Source organism: Rhagoletis pomonella, unplaced genomic scaffold (genome assembly GCF_013731165.1).
Source record: "Rhagoletis pomonella isolate Grant_MI unplaced genomic scaffold, Rhpom_1.0 Rhpom_scaffold_00004, whole genome shotgun sequence".
NCBI lineage: Eukaryota > Metazoa > Arthropoda > Insecta > Diptera > Tephritidae > Rhagoletis > Rhagoletis pomonella.
The window spans coordinates 38,235,212-38,251,598 of NW_023458558.1; the positions used below are offsets into that span (position 1 = coordinate 38,235,212).

The 16,387-nt window shown below is 34.9% G+C and overlaps 2 protein-coding genes across 4 annotated transcripts in view; one reads left to right on the forward strand and one right to left on the reverse strand.

Moving 5' to 3' along the window:
- LOC118737549 (autophagy-related protein 16) overlaps nt 1-16,387 on the reverse strand; it is a 302,080-nt gene that overhangs the window by 86,103 nt on the left and 199,590 nt on the right. The gene's annotated exons all lie outside the window — the stretch shown is intronic.
- Nucleotides 1-16,387, forward strand: part of LOC118737551 — a 261,819-nt gene that overhangs the window by 55,188 nt on the left and 190,244 nt on the right. The window contains exon 3 of the mRNA XM_036468127.1: nt 14,027-14,263. The gene's annotated coding sequence lies outside the window, so the exon portion shown is untranslated. The remainder of the gene's footprint in view (nt 1-14,026; nt 14,264-16,387) is intronic.

Sequence of the window (16,387 nt, forward strand, 5' to 3'; positions counted from 1 at the left end):
ACGAAGTATCCCAAAAAACACGAAGTATCCCAAAAAACACGAAGTATCCCAAAAAAACACGAAGTATCCCAAAAAACACGAAGTATCCCAAAAAACACGAAGTATCCCAAAAAACACGAAGTATCCCAAATAATACGAAGTATCCCAAATAATACGAAGTATCCCAAATAATACGAAGTATCCCAAAAAACACGAAGTACCCCAAAAAAAACACGAGGTATCCCAAAGAATACGCACTATCCCAAAAAATACGAAGTATCCCAAAAAACACGAACTATCCCAAAGAACACGCACTATCCCAAAAAAAAAACACGAAGTATCCCAAAAACTCGACGTATCCCAAAAAACACGAAGTATCCCAAAAAACTCGAAGTATCCCAAAAAACTCAAAGTTTCTAGAAAGGAACGAAGTATCGAGAAAAAAACGAAGTATCGAGAAAAAAACGAAGTATCGCGAAAGCACGAATTATCCCGATAAAGATGAAGCTTTCTGAAAAACACAAATTAGTTATCTCGAAAAGAGCGCAGTATGTATGTATACCAAAAAGTCCCGAAACATTCCTAAATATAAAACACGAAATTTCTCGAAAGGTCAAGAAAATTTGAGAAAAATTCTAAAATATACCAAACATTCGCGAACAATTCCAAAAATCTCAAAGTATCACGAAAAACAAATCATGAATAATCTTGAAAAGCACAAAAAATTTAAAAGTTGCCAAAAAGTCGCGAAAAGTATAGCACGAGGAATGCCGAAATACTGGCTGGTGATGCGAACGGGTGACTCGGTGAATAAGTATCTAAATGGGTCACATATCCAAGGAAATAGGAGCTGGGGTATACTACGCGTAATTTGAATTTAGTAAGTCTTATTAGCTAACAGAGTTTTTTGGGCAGAGGTTTTAGCCATTAAAAATACGATGGAGTTATTAAATATTATTCTGCGCACTCTCTCAAGAAGTCTGGCAGAGTACAGTGCAGCCGAGACCGAATTATATACCGATCGGAAAGTACATCTGTATTCGTTTCTGGAGCCCATTGACATCAATAGGAACGAGAGCCAGACATACTGACCAAAGAAGGCGTTCTTTCGGCAGACGCCCAATAGAAGAAACATCGATTTGGTTTGGCTGGTAGGAAAGGCATGACAAGGCCAACAAGGATTTCAGAACTACATTTGGCCATATCAAATTTCAAAGTTTCTTTCATCCCTCAAGCGAGTAGTTGCCAGGCTGTTAAATAGTTGGGTACACCAACAAGAAACTAGACATAGCATGCCTTTAAGCTAGTTTTCAGTTATGATAAGATGTCCAGAAGCTGTGAAATGGGGAGACTATAGAGCACATCCTTTATCTTTATCCCGGGAGACGATTTTTAAGCGAATGTGGAAGCAGTCGCCCAAATACAGCAAAATGAATGGAATGCCGATGAATTAATAAACTCTAAATCTGATTTTATTTGGCTGGGATTTATATGATAGAAATTAGGCGGTATAGGGCTTTAGTTACCCAAGTCAGACTGTGGTTTTAATGCAAGTGGATTTTTTTTTAATTATTATACTATTTGGGTGAACTCTTCTTGGCGAATGGTAGCCATCAGTTATGACCTTTGCATGCTGAGGTCTCGAAGGCTTATTGCCTTTTTTGCCATGTAACAAACTCAGGAAGAGTTTTACAAATACAAATCTGCTGGCGCCCAACTTTATTTACGGAAGATCTAATTTTATTTCTAAATTACATAACTTTAGTTTTTACAAAACAACAAAATGTATATTCAAAAACACCAGCCATGAGAAATTATTATTGCATTGTAGCAGCAACGCATTACACAATCGACGTCAGCCTAAATCAAAATGTGTGATTACCCACTGACCAAGCAATGAAATTCACTCCACTTTATGTTTGAAGTGCATCAGTAAGCAGCCAAGCAACTAATCGACTTACAACTAAATAAGTACATAGTATGAGAATCATGCCAACCGAAGATATCGCTTGACTCGAGTCACAACGCAAGGAAAATGACTATATATTTTAAGCACAGATATACTTATGTATGTACATAAGCAGCTACTACATGGTAGCGTAGCTGCAATCAGCTGAGCTTCTTGTTGATAAAAATCAGCGACCAAGAACTTTTGGCACAGTTTTTCTTTCATTCTCCCCAACAATTATTTACTAGCCTTTACGCGACTTGATTCATACCGATGGCGCTACGTGAGTAACAAAGAAAATTCCATATCTCAGTCGTTTATTCTCACGACGTTTTTATACATACATACCAATTGTAAACGAATAAAATGATGCACTACCACTACCAACAACTACCCGCTGCGACTTGCTGTTGAGGGCAATGGTTAGCGGGATGCGGCTTTTACAGCAGATAACCTCAAAGCAATACAATTCTTTTTAGTCAGTGGCAGCAAGCTAGGAAGTAATTCTTAGACACAATGTTGCATAAAAACATTGCAACGAAGCAAGCAAGCTGTCATTACTTCGCTGACAAATAATGCAGAATATAAAATGGGAAAAAAGATGATAAAGCTTATAACTCAGAATATGTTTGTATTTGGTTTTTGCATGTACAAGAATTCCGTGAGTTTAGGAAAGAAAAATCCGTAGCAGAAAAAAGTGTGTGAGAGCGTATAGAAGAAATCGCATAGATTGCGCTTGAGTGAGGCTTAGAATGTGAGTAATTTTATGTTGGCCGCAGCATTGTATAGCTTCAAAGTGGATGAGTAATTAAAAGGAAATAGTGAACTCGCATGGCTTTAACACGTCCAAAATTGAATTTCAAAAACTTGAAAAATATTCCAAATGTTAGTCAGAGTTATAAGGGATCCGAGTGCAATATTTCATCAAAATCGTGCAGCCGTTTCTGAGTGAAGAGCAGTCTCGCATAGTGCATATTTTTATATTCATCGAAATTCAAATCACAAAAATAAAACTTTGTCATACATCTAGAGGCTAAGGCTTCTAATTTGACCTCTCATTTTTGAAATTCCTTTTCAAAAGTATTCTCAAAACAAAATTTTCTTAAATCTCTTTCATCAGACTTTGTGATACACATGTTCGAACAAATGGCAACCCTCCTAAATAATGGACAGGAATAAATCCCTTTCACACCCATTTCGATTTATACCCAACTTTTAGAAACACATGGCAACTCTCTTCAAACATTCGAAATGTTCAAAATAAAGATTTCTTAACATTATTTCGCTTGACTATGGCATTTTTATATTGCATACACATATTTTTTGAATTAGTCAATTGAAACAGGTGGCACCCCTTTTCAAAAGTATTTTCAACCTTAATCATTGTTAACTCTCCTTCGCCGGGCCCTATGATACATATTTTAATTAATGATGATGAATTAAGTGGAATTTTAATTTTCAAACATGTGGCAACCCCGCTAAATACAGTTCAGAAATAAAAAAATTTCAAACCCCCTTCGATTGATACCCATATTTTAATAATTAAGTTAACTTAAATCATTTGAATTAAACTTGTTAAACAGGTGGCAACTATTCTTAGCGTTTAAACTAAAGATTTCTTAAGACTGCTTCGTTTGGCATCCATATTATAATATTTCGTATAACTTGTGAATAAGTAGACTAAATTCGACATTTCAAACAGGTGGCAAACCTCTTCAAAATATTTTCAAACTACTACTATATGGTGGTACATATTTCTCTTACCTAATATGAGATTGATACCCAATTTGTAATATGTAACTGATTTTTTTTTTTTTTTGTAAATAACAAAGTAGAATATAATTTTTTAAACTCTTTTCAAAAAAGTGAAACCTCATTGCACATCTACAGTCCAAGGCTTTTAGTTTGACGCCTCATTTTGGAAAATCGAACGAACGGTGTGGATTTTATGGCCTTGATTATTATATAATTTGAATTTAATTTTTCAACAGCTGGTAGCTCTTTTCGAAAAATTAAAACCAGTTTGCATATCTACAGAACAGGCGCTTTAATTTGACATCTCAATTTTGAAAATCGGGCGAATGGTACAGATCTTTTACCCTGAACAAAAAATCCCTTCGCGAACTATATATTTATATAGATTGCTTAAGTGATATACATATATTGGCGATATGAAATTGCGAGAGTGGAGAAATATTTGTTGCAATGTCGTGTATGTATATGAAGTAAAAATTCTTGCATTGCCTCGATTTCGTTTTTAACTCCTTTTGATATATTCAATTTCACTTCATTATATTTTATTTTCATTCGTAGCTTTATTTATTTAAGATACTTTCCTGTGCACTTCTAAAACTGCCCGTCTTTCTTTCGCAGTTGCTAGTGACAGACTGTCATCGTTTGTATACCTAGGGATGACTACATACCATCTGCCCTTCTATTTATAAAAAATAGCCGTCAATTTATTTATAGAAATATAAGTTAATCCCAGCAAATGTGCAACAAATAAATGCCATTTTCAACTGCGAATCAGTGATCGGACTTCTACCACATTGTGGAAGATCTACCACTTTTTTGAGCATCTACCACACAAGGTCTGAAATCTACCACATATTCGCATTTTTGAGTAGTTTTATTTTTGCTCGACATAATTTTCTTAAGTTTAAGAGCAAAAATTGTCCAATACTAAAAACTAACAACAGGCAGAATGGGATTATAAAATAAACTGTAATATATTAAATTTTCTCAATATTAAATTTTTCGACAGGAAAAAAATTTCAAAAACTCAACGCAATTTTTAGCAAATTCAATCTTTCACTTATTATGCTAAAACATTTTTTTTTTTGATAATAATTAAAATGTTTGCAATTTATGTGAAACCTTGCAGAATTTTTTTTAATTTTTGTACAAAGTTTGATCCAAAACCTGAGATCTACCACATTTTTTTGAAATCTACCACATTTTTTTCCAGATTCTACCACAAAATTTTTTTTTCAAGTCCGATCACTGAATATAAAACAAGCAAAAAGTTCGCATTATCCGACCATAGTCCTGCTTATTTCCATGGCAATATTCAAAAGCAAAACCATTTGGTGTTTCTTGCATGCTGCCCATTTAAGTGGTAGCTGATAATGCCGCAAGTGGCAAGTGTCAACTAGAACACGCGTAAGTAGCGAGTGGGCAGGCAGCAAGCACGAACACACCAAGCCTATCACATCAAAAGGTTTAGCTTAGTGGTACAACAACAACTAAGGAGTATGTGGAAGTGTTTGCAGTGCCTATTCACACGCACACATATACATAAACAAATAAGTTTATGATGCTAAAAATAAAATTCTTTTATCGCTTCAGCTTGAATCGCTTGAAATGATGGCACTTAAATGACGCGAGATAATAGAAAAACTTTAGCGTGCTTCTACGTTCTAGTGCAAAAACGAAACGAAACCTATGATTGGTAGATCACAAAAAGAAATGAAAAAAAAATTTAACATTCCGAAGCAAGTTTATTTGAAATTAGCATTTCAGTAACGCATAGATTTACCGTTGATACGAGTGGCATATAAAACCATTTCTAGCGTTTTTTATTTAATTGTGCTAACTGATTGAGTTTCTTATTATGCAGGTTCATTGAACGTGTCGGCAGCGGTTCGTTCTAAACTAAGAAAAAATATATCCACCATTTTTTTGGGCGCTCACAGTTTTGTGAAGTGTTTTGTATGGCAAAATTACACAAGGAGGTTTGCCAGTGCCCGTAGAGGGGTAACTGATTTTAGGAAAAAACACACGAAAGTACACAACTTTAACAACTCGGTCCCGCAGTCGTCCTTAGCGAAACCTTTTTTTGTATTTATTTAAGTTTTTTTTTTTTATTGTATACCTAAAATGTTTTCATACGATTTCAATACAAATTAGGCCAAGTGTGCTAAATTTAAGCAACACAAAAAATTATTCATCTTTTTTTAAACTAGTTCATATAATTCCACTGAGATCATACATTTTATTGGACAAATTGTAGTACTTCTCTATTGATCTTAAAAATCAGCTAATTGATTTTAATAATTTTTCTCCAGGGCAATTCAAAGGCAAGGATTCAAAGCCTTGGTCCCTGAGCGCTTTTTTTAAAGACCATCTTTATTTTGTGTTTTCGTTTCTTTCAAAAAAAAAATATGGATGGAAAACTTCTAATATTTCAAATCCTTTAAATGAAGTTGGTATTGACAGTCGAGATCGTATTTCATAATTGACAGAAAAATATCTGTATCTTCGTAAAGCTGGCATATAAGGTAGTCCATTTTTTCGTAACAAAACCTCACTTTGCTTTTCGAACAGTAAGCTCTAAAAAAGAAAAGTATACGATAAAACCGCATACTTCAAAAAGAACGTATTTTTGTTTTAATATTATTTGAGCTTTGTACCACGATTATGTTTATAAGGAAAAATAGAAAAAGCAACAAAGTCTTTGCACATTGCTAACGCGGGTTCAATCCCTGCTGAAGTCTAGAAAAAAAGTGTGATGAGCAGATATGGTGATCTCCGAAATAACTGCTATATATTCTACCGCTTACACTTTGTTGCTTTTTCCATTTTTCCTAATAAACATAATTGTGGTTCAAATAATATTAAAAATAAAATGTTAATAGGCCACAATAACAATGACAAAAAACGTTTTTTTTTTATATTTAAGATATAAAACCTTAAACTTTAGAAACTGTGCTTTGCATTGACTTACGACTAGTATACAAAAGACTTAAGGCACGAACTTCACTTAGATATATTGCTTTAGTTTAGGACTATTATAAGTACGATGCGATAATTCATTTAAATTTAGTCGCCGATTATAAAAATGTACACGAGCGTTAGATTTCTAAAAAAAAAATGAAAACTTGTAATGTATGAATTTCTTACTAAATCCATAATCCTGATAGTTTTATGTTTCGAGGGAAAGGCAGGTTATGCCAATTGGAATTCAAAGCGAGGTAGTTTGAAATTCACTCGGAAGTGAATTGCAGAACCTGCCTAAACGTAAGACAACATAACACAAAACAGAGTTGAGTGATTTAAAATTGATCACATCATAAGTCGAGAAATCGATCACTTTGGGACTCGCTGAGCTGAGACAAGGTGAGTTGAAATTAGTTGATGTGAATTTAGGCAAATTGAAGTGAGTTAAGGTGAGCTGCGGTATGCTGAGTTGAATTGAGTTGAGCTGAAGTGAGTTTCGGTCAGCTGAGATAAGGTTAGTTGAGTTCAGTGCAGTTTTGTTCAGTTCAATTCAGTCCAGTTCAGTTCAGTTAAGTTGAGTTCAGTTGAGATGAAGTGAGCTGAGCAACATAACATAACCTAACATATCTTTATCTTCACTTTTGTCTTTCCTCCTAGCATGAATGCTTACAATACACGATAAACCATCGTATTCTGTTATCCCATATTAAGAATCGACGTCTGTATTTCTAGCTCACAACAAAAAGTAATTCACAATAGTTCATATGTCGGGCGTATGGAAACAATAATACAAAAACTGATACGATACGATACGCTTGCAAACGTCTCGCTTCTATAGTATGGGAATTCATAAAAGGGGGTTTTCTCTCTTTATCTTTATCTCTAACCCTCATATTTGTCTTTCGTTTCTTTAATTCAGTATCAAAATTAAAACCTACATTTAGGTGGCATTTCGATATGTTAATTTATTAATTCACTACCGCCACTGAAGAAGTTTCACCCCAAAAGCTTGTTTCTATGTTAGCCTTTGTAAATCTAAGTGAAGTTTTTAATTTTTTTATTTATTTTTTTTTTAATTGAAAACTGGCAGAGCTTTATAAGATATCGTCCCATAAAGTTACACTTTTGCGAGATACTCTTGTAAAGTGGTAGCCACAATGATCGGCGAAGAATTCTAAACTGATGAACACCATTTAACGATGGGAGAGATGTGGCCGGCGAACATTTCAAATCGGACAGCTAGATAGCAGGTGGAGAAGGACTTGGCTTCACTTGGCGTTTCCAATTGGCCAAAATCGCTTAGGCGGTTACAGCGCCAAAAAAGAAGAAGAAGAAGAAGATAGCATTAAGAGCCTTGAACTGATATAAAATGGTGTCAAGTAGTAGATAACACAGGCCGACAGCAGCTCAGACCCAGAAACCGGACTATATATTTTCGAAGGATTTTGATGCGATAAATCCGAATCTGGTCTCAGAATTGCTCTATCAGCTCTGGTTTTCGAGATATCCTAACCTAAAAGTGTAAAAAACACCGTTTTTGCCCATATTTGAGGTTATGTAGCCTTGCAGATGTTTTCTTTCACCAAAATAATAGGCTGTCATCTTTAAGTACAAGTCCTCTTCTTTCAAATGGCCTTTTGCTTGCTCAAATATCATTTTTTTTTTCGCTGAGATATCGCATTTTGAAATTTTCATGTTTCTAAATTTTCCTACACCTGAAAATCGATTGAGATAACATAGACATGATATAGTCGATTACTAATTTTCATAATTTTCATCATAAGATGTAACCAAAAAATGAATAACTTAAACAGAAAGAAAATAGTTTGTGCTACTGTTTTATCTTTTGATTTGTTTATCCCGAACGACGTCGAGTGTTCTGCTAGTTATTTATATAATGAAACTAATTCATAGTTCTTCTCTTTTTACTTGAAAAATAAACGTCTCTAAAATAAATGTATTTTTTCATTATTTTTCGATTTTCGTTTATCTTTAGTGCTTTATTTTGCGATTTCCAGTGCCCTTTTCTGCATATTTAGCTATTTTATTTCGCCTTTTTTATACGCTTTTAGGCCCTAAAAGTCCGTTCCCTGATCGTAACTTAAGCAAGCGAAAATGCGGTTTTAGGCCTATATTAAAGGTTACGTAGCATAGCGATATTTTTGTTATCCGAAGCAATATACATAGGATATTAAAGTGTATCTTTTTTTCGTTTTAGATGCTCGAATTTCTTCTTTTTTTCAACGAGAAATTTGAACATAGAAAATTTAACTATTATCCCCTTGCTAATGGCCTTAGGAAAAATGCACCATAGTATTTTGAAGATTTCAAAACAAAATTTCTCGGTTAAAACATCAAAATCTGAAATTTTTTGAGCAGTGTTATTAAACTTATAACCTTGAAAAACAATTACAACCTACATTCATCCAGAATACAGAATATCCTGCAGAATGCTTAATTTCACAAATAGCATAAGATAACTTAATATAATAAAATAAGTACACATGCGGATGTCTGTACGTAGGAATATTTCCTCACTGCATTAGCAATTTATAGGCTAACTGCTCGCCTTGACGCCATGACATGAGTTGATATGACTACTAGTCGACACACCTAACGGATCGCTATGTATAATCACCATGCAAAATTGCACTGACAAGAAAGTACTTTAGTACATACCTAGAGACATATGTATGTATGTACATATGTTTGAGTATATGTATGTCATTTTCTGCGACTCACCAAGAACCTTCTGCAAATTCATTCATAATGTCTTCATTTTTTTTTCACTGGCATTATTAACAACCAGTCACCGCGCCACTCAGATAGTCAGCCAGCTAGTCATCCATTCATTTCATACTGCCAGTTGCATTCGTCTGCACAGGCCGCACTATTATGAAGTGGCAATAATTTATGCAACCGCATAAAAAGCAACGATAATCCACACATGAATTAAGTGGCGGAAAAGCACACATAGATACGCACATTACCACACAAACTAATAAAGCAAAATTTAGCTGGAAATATGCGTCAAAACAGTAGAAGCGACGGTAGAATAAGAGATTGTATCAAGACAAAGTAAATGATAAACACAAAAAATTTATCCATACAATGCTTTGCAGCAGGATGAGAATGCTTAGCAGGTATTTAAGTGCATGCAAAGGTATGCATATACCAGGCTTTTAGGTATGAGAATCAAGTAGAAAGAAAAATAGCTAGATTAGAGCTTTGAAAAAGTTACGCTTATAAAACTCCGGCCAGAAGTTTTTTGTCTGTGTGGCAGCGTAGCTCAGCTGTTTGTGTCAGCTTTCGAGTTTCAGTTACATGCTTGTAACACTTTGAGGCAACGTCATCTTGCAATTGAATGCACAACAGCTTAGACTAACCAACCATATGACAGACCTCCGATCGGCTGTCCTAAGGCGACGATGACGTTGTGGGGTACCACTTTGTAAATGATGATTGCTGTTGCCGTTGCTGTTGAAGGCCGCAACGACAACGATTCGGTTTCAGACAGTCAGCAGATAAATAGCATTTGCAGTGTTTTATTTCCATATACGATTATTAATGTTTGCATACTTGTATATGTGGTAGTGTATATATGTATGTACATTAAGGCGTATCACGAAAAAAAGTTTAGCGCAGTTTTATTTGAATACTTGTCGAGAAAAAAATTAAAAATAAAGCCTAACCCTTTTTATCAAGGTCATCATTGTGTTTTGAGAGCTTCAGATTTAAAGTGTAAAAATAAATTCCAAAATTAGTGAATATATTAATTAAAACGATTTTGAAGGTCAAAACTCTTTGATGGCCAATTACAGTCCTGAGTGAGACCTTTTCAGCGACATATAGATTTAAAAAATCGGATTAAAATAAAAAAGTTATAGCAGAAAACGCGATTTAGAAAAAAAAATACACCCAGAATTTTATTGCGACATATTTGAGTGTTTAAATAAAACGGACACACGCTTAACGTTTTTTCTTTCAATGTCGTGATACGCCTTAATGTACATATACATACATATGTATGTGCCTGCATACACGACGTCATGGTATTTTATTCTTAAGCAAATTTCGAATTGTAATACGCTACTTTTATCATTCTTCTTGGTTTGTGTGATGATGAATCGAATGCTACAACATCAACAAAGTACCCGAAATAGGCGCTCGGGATTAAGATATAAAATAAAATAATTTTAAAAACAAATATTTTTAAAGCAAGCTTTCAAAATATGAACGAAATCGTATCACAAATACTGGTTTACCAGACCCGTGCGCCACCTATTGCCAAAATTTTTAGTGGAGTTATTCCTTTTCATGCAATTAATAAACGTTCTAAATATGAACCAAATCGGACTATAAATACGGAATTTTCAAATATCTCGACTCCTGCGCCACCTATCGGATTAACTCATCTTTCTTACTGCACTGTCATGGGGTTCTGAGCCAACTGTGAAGTTCAAGTCTCTAGGTCTTCGGGAAGTTGGTCAAAAATTTATTGCAAGATTTGCTTCTAACAAACATACGTACATACATACATACATAGAGAGCAAGTTAAACAAAAGCTTGTAAAACTGCCACACGCTGTGCTATTATTAGTCAGCTCAAAACGATTTTGGTTTATTTATGAAAATCAGCTTTCAAAAATTCATTTCAGAAAAGTTATCCTATATAACTTCTATTAGTGAGATTTTTAAAATAGCTGGTTTCCTTAAATGCAAACTCAATGTTTTCTTGCTGTATTTTGATTGCATCTCCTACGCTTAAAGTGGAATGTTGATTCTGATGGTAACTGGTGTCATGGCTTTTTACCTTCCATTTATTAGCTCGGGATGTAAATATGTAATATTGATGCGCCTAAAAGATGCAGCGATTTCTATTCTCAAGTTACATACCTGATGACAGTACGAATGGCAATTATAATAGGGAGGTTTTAGTTTTTTAAACTATAATTTTATTATTTGTATTTTTTGCGTTCATAATAAATGATACGTATATGTCAATCGTGATTTTCGGCCTTTTTTAACCTCTCTGGGCGTTTTTGGGACACCAAAAAGCTTCTAAAATCGTCTCTGTCCTGTTCCAATTTTAGCCGTTCGATCATCCCTAGTGCATACAAGTTCTTCTGCTCTTGATCCTTCTATTTTGTTTGTGGGTGCCTTTGCAGCGTCGCCATCCATGCGTACGAAATGTCCCAGCCAGCGCAATCGGTGTATTTTTATGCGCTGAACCATGTCCATTTCGTTAATCAGTTCGACAGTTCGTCATTTCATTTTCTCCTATACCCGTTGTATACGCGAACAAGTCCGTAGATATTTCGTAGAATAGTTCTCACGAAAGCACCCACTTTTCTGTGCCATATAGAAGAACGGGCATGAACGATGCTTTTCAATTACATACAGAGCCCAAAGTAGGACCCATTTCCAAGAGTTATTCTTCACTTGATCTCCAAGCTGGCGTTGCTGTGGTGTTTATGCTGGATATTAGGTAGACAAAGTCCTTCACTACTTCAAAAGTTATAGCTACCAACAGTGACGTGTATCGCGAAAAGCGTGGACTCGTGTCGTTTTGCCTTCATTCACCGCTAGGCCAACTTCTTTAGCTTCATTTTCTTAACTGAAAAATGCTGCGGTTACGTCTTTTTGTTTCGACCGAAGTTGTCGATGTCATCTGCATACGCCAACGATGTCGTTTTCGTTTGCTATATGTACGTATATGGTGCGCTTTCCAGCGTCAGATTGAAGAAGTCGCACAAGAGTGAATCGCCCTGCCTAAAACCTCGTTTGGTCTCAAATTGCGCGGAGAGGTCCTTCCCTATTGGGACGGAGCTGAACGTCGTGCTCATCGTCACTCTACATAGCCGTATCATTTAGTTTTGTGGGGATCCCAAATTTAGACATGGCAACGTAAAGGTATCTTCTCTTCGTGCTATCAAAAGATGATGTCCTTTCCAGGATTTGACGTGCTATGAAAGTCCTGTCAATGGTGGACGTACTAGGTCTGAAGCCACACTGATAAGCCACACTGATAAGGATTAGTTGGTTCGTTAACGGCTTCCGGCTTTGACACAATATCGTCGACAGGAGCTTGTACGCAAGGCTTATTCCTCGACGGTTGGCGCAAACGGCGTGATCTCCCTTCTTGTGAATTGGACAAAATACACTGAAATTTCAGTCTTCGGGCATGTATCCATCAGACCAAATTCTGCTTAACAGCTGGTACATGCGCGCCCAACTCTTCGCCACCGGCTCAGCTGATATACCGTCGGCTTTTTTGTTCTTAAGCCGCCTGGTTGCTCTTCTCAACACGTCTTGGTACTATATTGAAGTTCTCTAGGTTAAACTTCTTGGGATTTTTTTTAACTTTTGCGATTTTTTTTTTGTTTTTTGTTGGGCTGATCTGGATTCTTTCCTCAAGATTGTATGTAATTAAGCCAAAAATAACCCCTTTTTGCGTCGTATTTCTTTATGTAAAAATAACTACCTTTTTACCCATCACTAGCCTTAATCTTTAGCTTATTTAACATCGGCTTTCATTTGCCTGCTCAGAGAAGCCGATCTTCAACTGGCCTACTCGCGCGCACCGCCATTTCATGGTCAGCACAAAATTTTGTGGCCTACCATCGAAAATAGCACTGTGCTGGCATTTATTGGAAATGCGTACAATCGGCACTAAATATGGCTTAATGGCCTTTGCCAATTGACGGTTTCAAAGTCTTGACTAAACTATTTTTGCGCTTAATCGATTTAAGCTCGTCTTCAATGCTTAGTTACCACTGAATTCATTCATTAGTCTACTCGCCGAATAGCTACTGTGACCGCATACATATAGCAGTCCAAGCCATTTAATGTGGCAGATTGGCCAAACGAGGCAGACAAGTTAAGATATTAAATACCAAGTGAGTCAAAATACACCACAGAAAGTTAGCAGACTTACCAACGAAGCGCGACCTTTAAGATCTTGGTTTTAATGTTGTGAAATACGTTGTTAGTGTAGCAGACCTTGAGCAAAATAAAATTTAATAAAAATAGGAAAAATTATAAAAGTTTAAATATAAATAAAATAAAGGCCGTTTTCGCAAGTAGCTTTTAAAATTAATTTTCTTTTTAGAACCAAATTTGTGTTTAAAGAGCAGGTAAATTTTTAGAGCTACTTGAGAAAATTACTCGCAACATTATAAAGATTATTAAATTAAGGAAAAGTTCACTAAATACGTTAGTGTCAAGTCAAGTTGCTCAAGAAAAAAGGTTTACTCATACTTTGTATCCTCCTTACTTATTTTTGTCTTCTGTACCTACATAAGTATGTACATATTTATGTTAATTAATGCTAATTAAATACTCACTAATCTTGTATTTAACTATCTTTGTGTCATTGCAGTTGAAGCACCCGCAATAGCAACTATTTCTGGATATATTTTTTTATCCACCACACAGCAGAACACGTCATTGTGGCTAATTGTCGAAACCACGTACAAATAAACATAAATAGCATAAAATTAAACCTAGCGAGGACATCAGTGAGTGTGCCAAATTGATAACTACTCTGTTAAGAAGCGTAGAACTCAAAGTGGTTCGGAAGGGAATTGGAATACATTATTTTCGATTTGGTTAAAAGGTAAGTTCAGTTACTACACGTTTACCTATGCATACCAAGAAAATAAAATTTTGTTGACATTTTTTGTTTTAAACAACGTGTAAAAAAAGCTTTACATGTAATGCCTGATTTTCACAATAAAAAGTATAATAGCTTATTTGCACCAAAGGCTTAACTGCAGTTAAGAGCTCAGATAAGTTCCAAGAATTTCAACATAGGGTGAGCGGCAAGCTTTAATTCTTAGTTTTTGCTTTTCTCCTTTCGTTTTCTTGTACTTAGTAGGAGGAATTATCCCCTTCGAGTTGTAATCTCCGTGTTGCAATAGGCATAAACTGCAGTTAAGACTTGTTGGAAATGAACTATAACTCAGTCTGTAAATCGTTGGTGGCTTTTTTATGAACTTTACCATATGAGATTGACATTTAAATACCTTACACCAGATGATGTAATTCGCAAACTAAATTAAGGAGCAAAGAACCAAATTCTATATTTTTCGGTGATTTTTGATAGACTGCATTTCGAAGAAAAATGGCCGTATTAAGACTTGAAAAGGACGTTTTGAAGCTGTTTTTTAGCCGAAATTCTTTTTTGAATAGTCTATTTTAAGACAGAGTTATAAAAAAACTCCTCCATCTTTTTCCTCACTACAACTCAATTCAAGAGCAATTAATTTTGATTTCGTCTTTTGTGAGTTAAAACAAAAAGAGCGCTCTTCAACTAAATTTATCTTCACTATAACTCAGTCTTTTCGCCTCAATATTTACTGCATGCTCTCATGCCATTAAAAATATTATTTCTTTGCAATAGCATTTGTTACATCTCGCTTTCATCACTCAGTAGTTTTAGTTGTTGATAAACTCATTAAAACAGCAGGGAGCTCTCTTTGTGCAATCAATTTATTTATGCTTTTAATTTAATTCGCCGCTTGCTTGTTTGTTTGTTTTTTTTTCTAGTTTCGCTCTTCTCATTATTGTCCGTTTATTAAAAGTTTGATGTAAAAAGGTTTGAGGTTTTATGGTTTCAAGTTTTGTGTTTTAAAAATGTTGGTGATAAATATTTTTTGCACCACTATGCATACAAATTTGCAACTTTAAAGTAAGATTTTCTAGATTTTTCTAGCTAATAATACAATATAGTGATTTTTGGGATATTTTTTTTTTAGCTGGCAGTTTATTCAAAATAAAAAAAATTTCCGAGCAGAGAACTATCAGCAAGAACAATTTACAAAAACCAACGCAAAAATATCTTAGGAAAACCCCCTTATATAGAAAAACGTTATGCAGATCCGTAATCCATGATCCAAAATTAAGTTTACGTATATTTCATATTTTTATGTCATTTTTTATGTTCCATACATATGATACCCTGGGCGGAGTTTTATAGTTTAAAAACTGTGCAAGCTATTTGTCGTGTTAATAAATCTACTAGCAAAAGCATGAAAAGTGCAAAACAAAATACACTGATAAGAGCTCATAATAATTAAGTTCTTTGCTTTAACAGTAATGTAAGAAAAATGCTAATATCTGAGACCACCGAAGAGGATTACTATTATACATCTATACGAATAATTATAATAAATATGTGGCAGCGTCAGCATTTAAACTAAGCTCAAATTCAGTAACAATTAACATACATTTACTTCAGCTGAAGAGAGAGAAATTGATTTAAAATGAGCATAATAACTATTGCTTTTATACTCATTTTCTCGTAACCTTCTATTTACGATTTTTCGAATTTCGAATTGACTGTTGAACTATTAATTTGTTTGTACACCATTAATTTGCCTATTAACTTCACTTTACCGTACAAAAAAATTTAGAGCTTAGCTTAGAGCTGCGTAAAGCCATGGCCCCTTCGAGCACAATAAAGCATCCATTTGCTATGCTCAGCGGTGCATATTCTACATCCATTCGTCGTCCATTCACCCATTATTAGACTCACCAGTGTCTATAATAATGTGTGAATTATCCACATGCTTGGAATACGAAATGTAAGCACAGAGTAAAAATATTTTTAAGCACTTAGCTATTTGGTGTGATATTTTCATTAACAGGTTGGCCTAAAAAGTTACAAACTTACGTCTAAGCAAGTACCTACAAATACGCACGCACCCAACCAATTGACACATGGCAAGTATGTTGCCTG